Here is a 10,034-nt window from a genome sequence, read left to right as displayed (position 1 = left end):
ACGACGGGGATTTCAGGCTTCCTCTTGTGTTGGGCCAGGGAAGTCCAATCATCCATTCGAGTTGCGAGGGAGACCTGGGGGTTGCGCTCGAGTCACTGCAGGGCAAAGGAGACCTCATCTAGGCTTGTGTCCAGGACCTAATGTTCCTCTCCATGGGCCACAGGGATCTCAGGTTTGCATTCCAGACTCACCCAGGGAGTCAGGCCTCGTGTCGAAGGGAAGCAAAGGACTCCGCTCTCCTTTCGAGTCGCAACGGGCACCTCCTGGAGCCCACTTTGTGGCCTAAAGGGAGTCAAGCCTCCTGTGAAGTTTGGAGAGAGGACTTGGGACTGCTCTCCAGGCCATGAAGGAAAAGATGGCCCTCATCTCGCGATGAAGGAGGGGTCTTGTGGGTTTTCTCGAGCTGTGGCGCCAGTGTGGGGTTTCACACGAGGCACGACAGGGAGCTCAGGGAGCCTCTCATGTGGCGCCAGGGAAGTCAGGTCTCCATGTGCGTGGTGAGGGGGAGCGGGTTATTGCTCTCGAGCCATGGTAGGGGAATCTGACCTCAAGACGCATTGAAGAAGGACTCTCGAGGTCTTTCTTCAGTTGTGGCAGGAAACCCTTATTTCCCTCGACGTTTGCCGGTGGCCTCAAGGAGCTTCTCAGAATGCCTATGAGAAGTCAGGGATACTGTGGAGATGGGAGGGGCCTCTCGGGACTCCACTGGGTTTGTTTTAATGGAAGAGGGCCTCATCTCGGGTTGAGGCAGGAACCTCAGGTTTCCTCTCCATTTCTGACTCAGATCGAAGCGTGCCTGCAGAGTTGGGATTGGATACTCAGGCCTCATCTTGTCTGAGGAAGGGAACTCCGCTTGCTCTCTCGTTGTTTAAGGGGTGACAGGCCAGTTGTGGAGCTGTATGTGGATCCTGTGGGATTTTCCGGACGATGAACAGGGTTGCCAGTGCCCCCTCGTGTAGTGCCTTCATCCACAGGGTTGCCTTAGCAGAGGTCTGGGCATCGGGTTCTTATCAAGAGCAAGACTGAGAAATCGGGGTCTTTCGGCACGTGGCACCAACACGAGGCTACGTCTCGAATTTCTTCGTGAGACTGGCCTCATCCTGAGGTGCGCCATGAAGGTCGGGAACCCCTTCTAGACAAAGCAGGGGAATAGACCTTCCTGCCGTGATCAGGAGGGGAGAAGGGGCTCAAATGAAGTGGTGCCAGGACCTTCGGTGTTCCCTTGGAGTGAGACCGGTATATTGGGGAACTTTTGGGGTCGCATCAAGGGTGCCAAGTAGCATTTCGAACTTTATGACGAAACATGGGACTCTCTTGAGAGTCTGTAGTGGGCAAAGTCCTCATATTGCGATGAATGGGGAACCACGTGGTTTTTAAGAGTTGCGGAGGGATTCTCGAGTTACAACGGGAAATTCAGACTTCCTCTTGTGTTGGCCCAGTGAAGACCAATCTTCCATTCGAATTGCGAGGGAGAGATGGGTGTTGCTCTCGAGTCACTGTAGGGCAAAATAGACCTCATCTAGGCTTTTGTCCAGGACATAATGTTCCTCTCCAGGGGCAACAGGGATCTCGGGGTTGCATTCCAGACTCACCCGAGGTAAGGCCTCATCTCGAGGGGAAACAAAGTACTCTGCTCTCCTCTCACGTCGCGACAGGTATCTCTTGGAGCCCATTGAGTGGCCTAAAGGGAGTAAAGCCTCCTGTGAAGTTTGGAGAAAGGACCAGGGATTGCTCTCCAGGTCAGGCAGGAAAAGAAGTCCCCAATCTCGAGATGACGGTGGGTTTTCCCGAGCTGTGGCACCAGTGTGGGGTTTCTCACGAGGTATGACGGGGAGCTCAGGGAGCCTCTCATGTGGCGCCAGGGAAGTCAGGTGTCCATGCGCATGGCGAGGGGGAGCGTGTCATTGCTCTCGAGTCATGGTAGGGGAAATCCGTCCTCAAGACGCGTTGAAGACGGACTCTTGAGGTCTTTCTCGGGTTGCGGCAGGATACCCTGTGTTCCCTCGACTTGTGCCCGTGACCTCAGGGAGTTGCTCAGGGTGCCTCTGAGAAGACACTGATACTGTGGAGTTGGGAGGGGCCTCTCGGGACTCCACTGGGTGTGGTATAATACAAGAGGGCCTCATCTCGTGTTGAGGAAGGAACCTCAGGGTTCCTCTCCATTTCAGACTCCGATCTCAGGATTCCTGCAGAGTTGGGACAGGAGAGTCAGGCCTCGTGTTCTGTGGAGAAATGAAACTTAGCTTGCCTCTCGAGTTGTTCACGAGGTAACAGGTCACTTGTCGAGCTGTATGTGGAACCTGCAGAATCTTCCAAAAGATGCACGGGTGTTCAGGGTCCCTCCTTGTTGTGCCTTCATCCTACGGGATGCATTCCAAGACGTGTACGGGCATCGGGTTCTTATTAATAGCTGACCGGGAAATGGGGTCTTTCCGCATGTGGCACCACCCGCGAGGCTACATCTCCAATTTCCTCGTGAGACAGGCCTCATCCTGATGTGCGCTGGGAAGATCGGTAACCCCTTCCACACAAAGCAGGAGAAAAGACACTCCTGTTGCAATCAGGAGGGGAGAAGGGGCTCAAATGATGTGGTGCGGGGAACATGGGTGTTACCCTCGAGTGAGGCCTGTATGTTGGGGAACTTTGGGGGTGCCATCATGGGTGCCAAGTACCGTTTTGCACTTCAGAAGGAACGTGGGACTTCTTTTGAGACGCTGTGGCGGGCAAGGGCCTCATGCTGCGAAGACGATGGAACCACGTGGTTTTTCTCGAGTTGCGGCGGGATTCTCGAGTTACGACGTGGATTTCAGGCTTCCTTTGTGTTGGCCCTGGGAAGCCCAAACTTCCCTTCGAGTTGCGAGGGAAAGCTGGATGTTGTGCTCGAACCACTGCAAGGCCAAAGAGACCTCATCTAGGCGTGTGTCCAGGACCTAAAAGTCCTCTCAAGGGAAGACAAGGATCTCGGGATTGCACTCCAGACTCCCCCGGGGAGTCAGGCCTCGCCTCGAGGGGAAGCAAAGGACTGCGCTCTCCTCTAGAGCCCCGACGCGGATCTCTTGGAGCCCACTGAGTCGCCTCAAGGGAATCCATCCTACTCTTCAGTTTGGAGAGAGGACTCGGGATTGCTCTCCAGGCCAGGCAGGAAAAGAAGGCCCTCAGCTCGCGAGGACGGGGGTGTCTCAGGGGTTTCCTCGAGCTGCGGCGCCCATGGGGGTTTTCTCCCGAGGCACGACGAGGATCTCAGGGAGCCTCTAGTGCGGCGCCAGGGAAGCCAGGTCTGCATGCGCGAGGCAGCGGGAGCGCATCATTGCTCTCTAGTCCAGAGAGGGGACAAGGGCCTCAAGACACTTTGAAGAAGGACTATCGAGGTCTTTCTCGAGTGGCGGAAGGAAACCCTTATTTCCCTCGACTTCTGCCGGGGACCTGAGGGAACTTCCCAGGGTGCCTCTGAGAGGTGAGGGATGCTGTGGAGTTAGCGGGGTCTCTCGGGACTCCGCTGGGGTTGGCGCAATGGAAGAGGGCCTCATCTCGAGGGGAGGCAGGAACATCAGGCTTCCTCTCTGTTTCTGACTCCGACCCTCCGACCTCAGGGTCCCTGCAGAGTTGGGAGCGGAGAGTCAGGCCTCGTCTTGTCTGAGGAAGGGAACCCCGCTGGCCTCTCGAGTTGCTCAGGGTGTCTCAGGGCCCTCTTCGAGCTGTGTGTGGAACCCGCGGGTCTTTGCGGACGATGCACGGGGGTGGCAGTGCCCCTTCGTTTTGTGCCTTCACCCACAGGGTTGCCTTCGAAGAGGGGTCCGGGCCTCGGGTCCTTCTCAAGGGCGGACCGGGGAATCGGGGGCGTTCGCCATGTGGCGCCACCCACGTGGCTCGTCTCGAATTTCCTCGTGAGACCGGCCTTATCCTGAGGTGCGCCGGGAAGGCCGGGAACCCCTTCCAGACCACGCAGGGGAATCGCCTCTTCTTTCGCGATCAGGAGGGGAGAAGGGGCTCAGAGGAAGCGGAGCCGGGACCCTCGGTGTTCCCCTCGGGGGAACCCGGCGTGTCGGGGGACTTTTGGGGGTCGCAGGAAGGCTGTCAGGGACCGTTTCGCACTTCAGGGTGGAACAGGGGACTTCCCTTGAGACGCCGTGGCGGGCAAGGGCCTCCTCTTGCCAAGAGGTGGGAACCACGTGGTTTTTCTCGAGTTGCGGCGGGATTCTCAAGTTACGACGGGGATCTCAGCCTTCCACTTGGGTTGGCCCTGGGAAGCCCAAACTTCCCGTCGGGTTGCGAGGGAAAGCTGGGGGTTGCGCTCGACTCACTGCAGGGCCGAAGAGACCTCACCTAGGCGTGTGTCCGGGACCTAATGTTCCTCTCCAGGGAAGGCAGGGATCTCGGGGTTGCATTCCAGGCTCCCCCGGGGAGTCAGGCCTCGTCTCGAGGGGAAGCCAAGGACTCCGCTCTCCTCTCGAGTCACGACGCGGGTCTCTTGGAGCCCCCTGAGCGGCCTCAAGGGAGTCCAGCCTCCTCTTCCGTTTGGAGAGAGGACCCGGGATTGCTCTCCAGGCCATGCAGGAAAAGAAGGCCCTTAGCTCGAGGACAGGGGCGTCTCAGTGGTTTCCTCGAGCGGCGGTGCCCGTGGGGGTTTTCTCCTGAGGCACGACGAGGATCTCAGGGAGCCTCTCGTGCGGCGCCAGGGAAGACAGGTCTCCATGCGCGTGGCGAGGAGGAGCGCGTCCTGGCTCTCGAGTCACGAGAGGGGACTAGGGCCTCGAGACGCGTTGAAGAAGGACTCTCGAGGTCTTTCTCGGGGGGCGGCGGGAAACCCTCGTTTCCCTCGCCTTCTGCCGGGGACCTTAGGGAACTTCCCAGGGTGCCTCTGAGAGGCGAGGGATCCTGTGGAGGTGGCGGGGCCCCTCGCGACTCCGCTGGGTCTGTCGCAACGGAAGAGGGCCTCACCTCGAGGGGAGGCAGGAACCTCGGGCTTCCTCTCCGTTTCGGACTCCGACCGCAGGGTCCCTGCAGAGTTGGGACAGGAGAGTCAGGCCTCGTCTTGTCTGAGGAAGGGAACCCCGCTGGCCTCTCGAGTTGCTCAGGGGGTCTCAGGCCCCTCGTCGAGCTGTGTGTGGAACCCGCGGGTCTTTGCGGACGATGCACGGGGGTGGCAGTGCCCCTTCGTGTTGTGCCTTCCCCCTTAGGGTTGCGTTCGAAGAGGGGTCCGGGCCTCGGGTCCTTCTCAAGGGCGGACCGGGGAATCGGGGGCGTTCGGCATGTGGCCCCACCCACGTGGCTCGTCTCGAATTTCCTCGTGAGACCGGCCTCATCCTGAGGTGCGCCGGGAAGGCCGGGAACCCCTTCCAGACCACGCAGGGGAATCGCCTCTCCTGTCGCGATCAGGAGGGGAGAAGGGGCTCAGAGGAAGCGCTGCCGGGACCCTCGGTGTTCCCCTCGGGGGAACCCGGCGTGTCGGGGGACTTTTGGGGGTCGCAGAAAGGCTGTCAGGGACCGTTTCGCCCTTCAGGGCGGAACAGGGGACTTCCCTTGAGACGCCGTGGCGGGCAAGGGCCTCATCTTACCAAGAGCGGGGAACCACGTGGTTTTTCTCGAGTTGCGTCGGGATTCTCGAGTTACGACGGGGATCTCAGCCTTCCCCTTGGGTTTGCCCTGGGAAGCCCAATCTTCCCCTCGGGTTGCGAAGGAAAGCTGGGGGTTGCGCTCGAGTCACTGCAGGGCGGAAGAGACCTCACCTTGGCATGTGTCCGGGACCAAATATTCCTCTCCAGGTTAGGCAGGGATCTCGGGGTTGCATTCCAGGCTCCCCCGGGGAGTCAGGCCTCGTCTCGAGGGGAAGCCAAGGACTCCGCTCTCCTCTCGAGTCGCGACGCGGGTCTTTTGGAGCCCCCTGAGCGGCCTCAAGGGAGTCCAGCCTCCTCTTCCGTTTGGAGAGAGGACCCGGGATTGCTCTCCAGGCCATGCAGGAAAAGAAGGCCCTCAGCTCGCGAGGACAGGGGAGTCTCAGTGGTTTCCTCGTGCGGCGGTGCCCGTGGGGGTTTTCTCCCGAGGCACGACGAGGATCTCAGGGAGCCTCTCGTGCGGCGCCAGGGAAGACAGGTCTCCATGCACGTGGCGAGGGGGAGCGCGTCCTGGCTTTCGAGTCACGGGAGGGGACTAGGGCCTCGAGGCGCGTTGAAGAAGGACTCTCGAGGTCTTTCTCGGGGGGCGGCGGGAAACCCTCGTTTCCCTCGCCTTCTGCCGGGGACCTTAGGGAACTTCCCAGGGTGCCTCTGAGAGGCGAGGGATCCTGTGGAGGTGGCGGGGCCCCTCGGGACTCCGCTGGGATTGTCGCAACGGAAGAGGGCCTCACCTCGAGGGGAGGCAGGAACCTCAGGATTCCTCTCCGTTTCGGACTCCGACCGCAGGGTGCCTGCAGAGTTGGGAGCGGAGAGTCAGACCTCGTCTTGTCTGAGGAAGGGAACCCCGCTGGCCTCTCGAGTTGCTCAGGGGGTCTCAGGCCCCTCGTCGAGCTGTGTGTGGAACCCGCGGGTCTTTGCGGGTGATGCACGGGGGTGGCAGTGCCCCTTCGTGTTGTGCCTTCCCCCACAGGGGTGCCTTCGAAGAGGGGTCCGGGCCTCGGGTCCTTCTCAAGGGCGACCGGGGAATCGGGGGCGTTCGGCATGTGGCCCCACCCACGTGGCTCGTCTCGAATTTCCTCGTGAGACCGGCCTCATCCTGAGGTGCGCTGGGAAGGCCGGGAACCCCTTCCAGACCACGCAGGGGAATCGCCTCTCCTGTCGCGATCAGGAGGGGAGAAGGGGCTCAGAGGAAGCGGTGCCGGGACCCTCGGTGTTCCCCTCGGGGGAACCCGGCGTGTCGGGGGACTTTTGGGGGTCGCAGGAAGGCTGTCAGGGACCGTTTCGCCCTTCAGGGCAGAACAGGGGACATCCCTTGGGACGCCGTCGCGGGCAAGGGCCTCATCTTGCAAAGAGGTGGGAACCACGTGGTTTTTCTCGAGTTGCGGCGGGATTCTCGAGTTACGACGGGGATCTCCGCCTTCCCCTTGGGTTGGCCCTGGGAAGCCCAATCTTCCCCTCGGGTTGCGAGGGAAAGATGGGGGTTGTGCTCGAGTCACTGCAGGGCGGAAGAGACCTCACATAGGCGTGTTTTTCGGGACCTAATATTCCTCTCCAGGGAAGGCAGGGATCTCGGGGTTTCATCCCATGCTCCCCTGGGGAGTCAGGCCTGGCCTCGAGGGGAAACAATGGACTCCGCTCTCCTCCCGAGTCGAGACGCTGATATCTTGGTGCCCCCTGAGTGGCCTCAAGGGAGTCCAGCCTCCTCTTCACTTTTGAGAGAGGACTCGTGATTGCGCTCCAGGCCAGGCAGGAAAAGAAGGCCCTCTGCTCGCGAGGACGGGGGCATCTCAGCGGTTTCCTCGATCTGCCCCACCCGTGGGGGTTTTCTCCCGAGGCACGACGAGGATCTCAGGGAGCCTCTCGTGCGGCGCCAGGGAAGTCATGTCTCCTTGCACGTGGCGAGAAGGAGCGCGTCATTGTTCTCGAGTCATGGGAGGGGACTAGGGCCTCAAGACGCGTTGAAGAAGGACTCTCGATGTCTTTCTTGGGTTGCAGCGGGAAACCCTCATTTCCCCCGACTTCTTCCGGGGCCTGAGGGAACTTCCCAGGGTGCCTCAGAGAAGTGAGAATCGCTGTGGAGTTGGTGGGACCTCTCGGGACTCCACTGGGTTTGTCGCAATGGAAGAGGGCCTCATCTCGAGTGGAGGCAGGAACCTCAGGCTTCCTCTCCGTTTCGGACTCCGACCGCAGGGTCCCTGCAGAGTTGGGACAGGAGAGTCAGGAATCGTATTGTCTGAGGAAGGGAACTCCGCTTGCCTCTCGAGGTGCTCAGGGGGTCTCAGGCCCCTTGTTGAGCTGTGTGTGGAACCTGCGGGTGTTTCCGGAAATGCACGACGGTGACAGTGCCCCTTCGTGTTGTGCCTTCACCCACTGGGTTGCCTTCGAAGAGGTGTCCGGGCCTCGGGTTCTTTTCAAGAGCGGACAGGGATATCGGGGTCTTTCGGCATGAGGGACCACCCACGGGGCTAGTCTCAAATTTCCTAGTGAGGCCGGCTTCATCCTGAGTTGTGCTGGGAAGGCCGGGGACCCTTCCAGACAATATAGGGGGATCGACTCTCCTGTCGCCATCAGGAGGGGAGAAGGGGCTCAGATGAAGTGGGGATGGAACCCTCGGTGTTACCCTCGAGGGAAACCGGCGTGTGGGGGACTTTTGGGGGTTGCATGAAAGGAGTCAGGTACCGTTTCGCACTTCAGGACAGAACCTGGGACTTCCCTTGAGACGCCGTAGCGGGCAAGGGCCTCATCTTGCGAAGACGTTGGGACCATGTGGATTTTCTCGAGTTGCGGCGGGATTCTAGAGTTACGAAGTGGATTTCAGGCTTCCTCTTGTGTTGGCCCCGGGAAGCCTAATCTTCCATTTGAGTTGCGAGGGAAAGCTGAGGGTTGCACTCGAGTCACTGCAGGGCCAAAGGGACCTCATCTAGGCCTGTGTCCGGGACTTAACGTTCCTCTCAAGGGAAGACAGGGATCTCAGGGTGGCGTTCCAGACTCCCCCGGGGAGTCAGGCCTCGCCTCGAGGGCAAGCCAAGGATGCCGCTCTCCTCTCAAGTCGCGACGCAGATCTCTTGGAGCCCACTGAGTGGCCTCAAGGGAGTCAGGCCTTCTCTTCAGTTTGGAGAGAGGACTCGGGATTGTGCTCTGGGTCAGGCAGGAAAAGAAGGCCCTCACCTCGCGAGGATGGGGGCTTCTCAGGGGTTTCCTCGAGCTGCGGCGCCCGTGGGGGTTTTCTCACGAGGCAAGACGAGGATCTCAGGGAGCCTCTCATGCGGTGCCAGGGAAGTCAGGTCTCTGTGCACGTGGCGAGGGGGAGCGCGTCATGGCTCTCCAGTCATGGGAGAGGACTAGAGCCTCCAGAGGCGTTGAAGAAGGACACTCGAGGTCTTTCTGTGGTTGCGGCGGGAAAGCCTCGTTTCCCTCGACTTCTGCCAGGGACCTGAGGGAACTTCCCATGGGGCCTCTGATAGGTGAGGGATGCTGTGGAGTTGGCGGGGCCTCTCGGGACTCCGCTGGGCTTGGCGCAATGGAAGAGGGCCTCATCTCGAGGGGAGACAGGAAACTTAGGCTTCCTCTCCTTTTCGGACTCCAACCACAGGGTCCCTGCAGAGTTGGGACAGGAGAGTCAGGCCTCGTCTTGTCTGAGGAAGGGAACTCCGCTTGCCTCTCGAATTGCTCAGGGTGTCTCACGCACCTCGTCAAGCTGTGTGTGGAAACCGCGGGTTTTTCCGGATGACGCACGGGGGTGTCAGTGCCCCTTCGAATGGTAACTTCACCCACAGGGTTGCCTTCGAAGAGGTGTCCGGGCATCGGGTTCTTATCCAGAGCGGACTGGGAAATCGGGGTCGTTCGGCATGTGGCACAACCCACGGGGCTTGTCTCGAATTTCCTCGGGAGGCCGGCCTCATCCTGAGGTGTGCCGGGAAAGCCGGGAACCCCTTCCAGAATACGCAGGGGAATCGACTCTCCTGTCGTGATGAGGAGGAGAGAAGGGGCTCAGATGAAGGGGTGCCAGGACCCTCGGTGTTCCCCTCGAGGGAACCTGGCGTGTCTGGGAAATTTTGGAGGTCGCATGAAGGGTGTCAGGTACCGTTTCGCAACTCAGGACGGAACGTGAGACTTCCCTTGATACGCCGTAGCGGGCAAGGGCCCCATCTTGCGAAGACGTTGGGACCACGTGGTTTTTCTCGAGTTGCGGCGGGATTTTCGAGTTACGACGGGGATTTCAGGCTTCCTCTTGGGTTGGCCCTGGGAAGCCCCATCTTCCATTCGAGTTGCTAGGGAAAGCTGGGGGTTGCGCTCGAGTCACTGCAGGGCCCAAGAGACCTCATCTAGGCGTGTGTCCAGGACCTAGTAGTACTCTCAAGGGAAGACAGGGATCCCGGGGTTGCACTCCAGAGTCCCCCGTGGAGTCAGGCCTCGCCTCGA

Source organism: Bubalus kerabau, unplaced genomic scaffold (assembly GCF_029407905.1).
Source record: "Bubalus kerabau isolate K-KA32 ecotype Philippines breed swamp buffalo unplaced genomic scaffold, PCC_UOA_SB_1v2 scaffold_55, whole genome shotgun sequence".
Lineage (NCBI taxonomy): Eukaryota > Metazoa > Chordata > Mammalia > Artiodactyla > Bovidae > Bubalus > Bubalus kerabau.
This window is presented reverse-complemented; position numbering follows the sequence as displayed.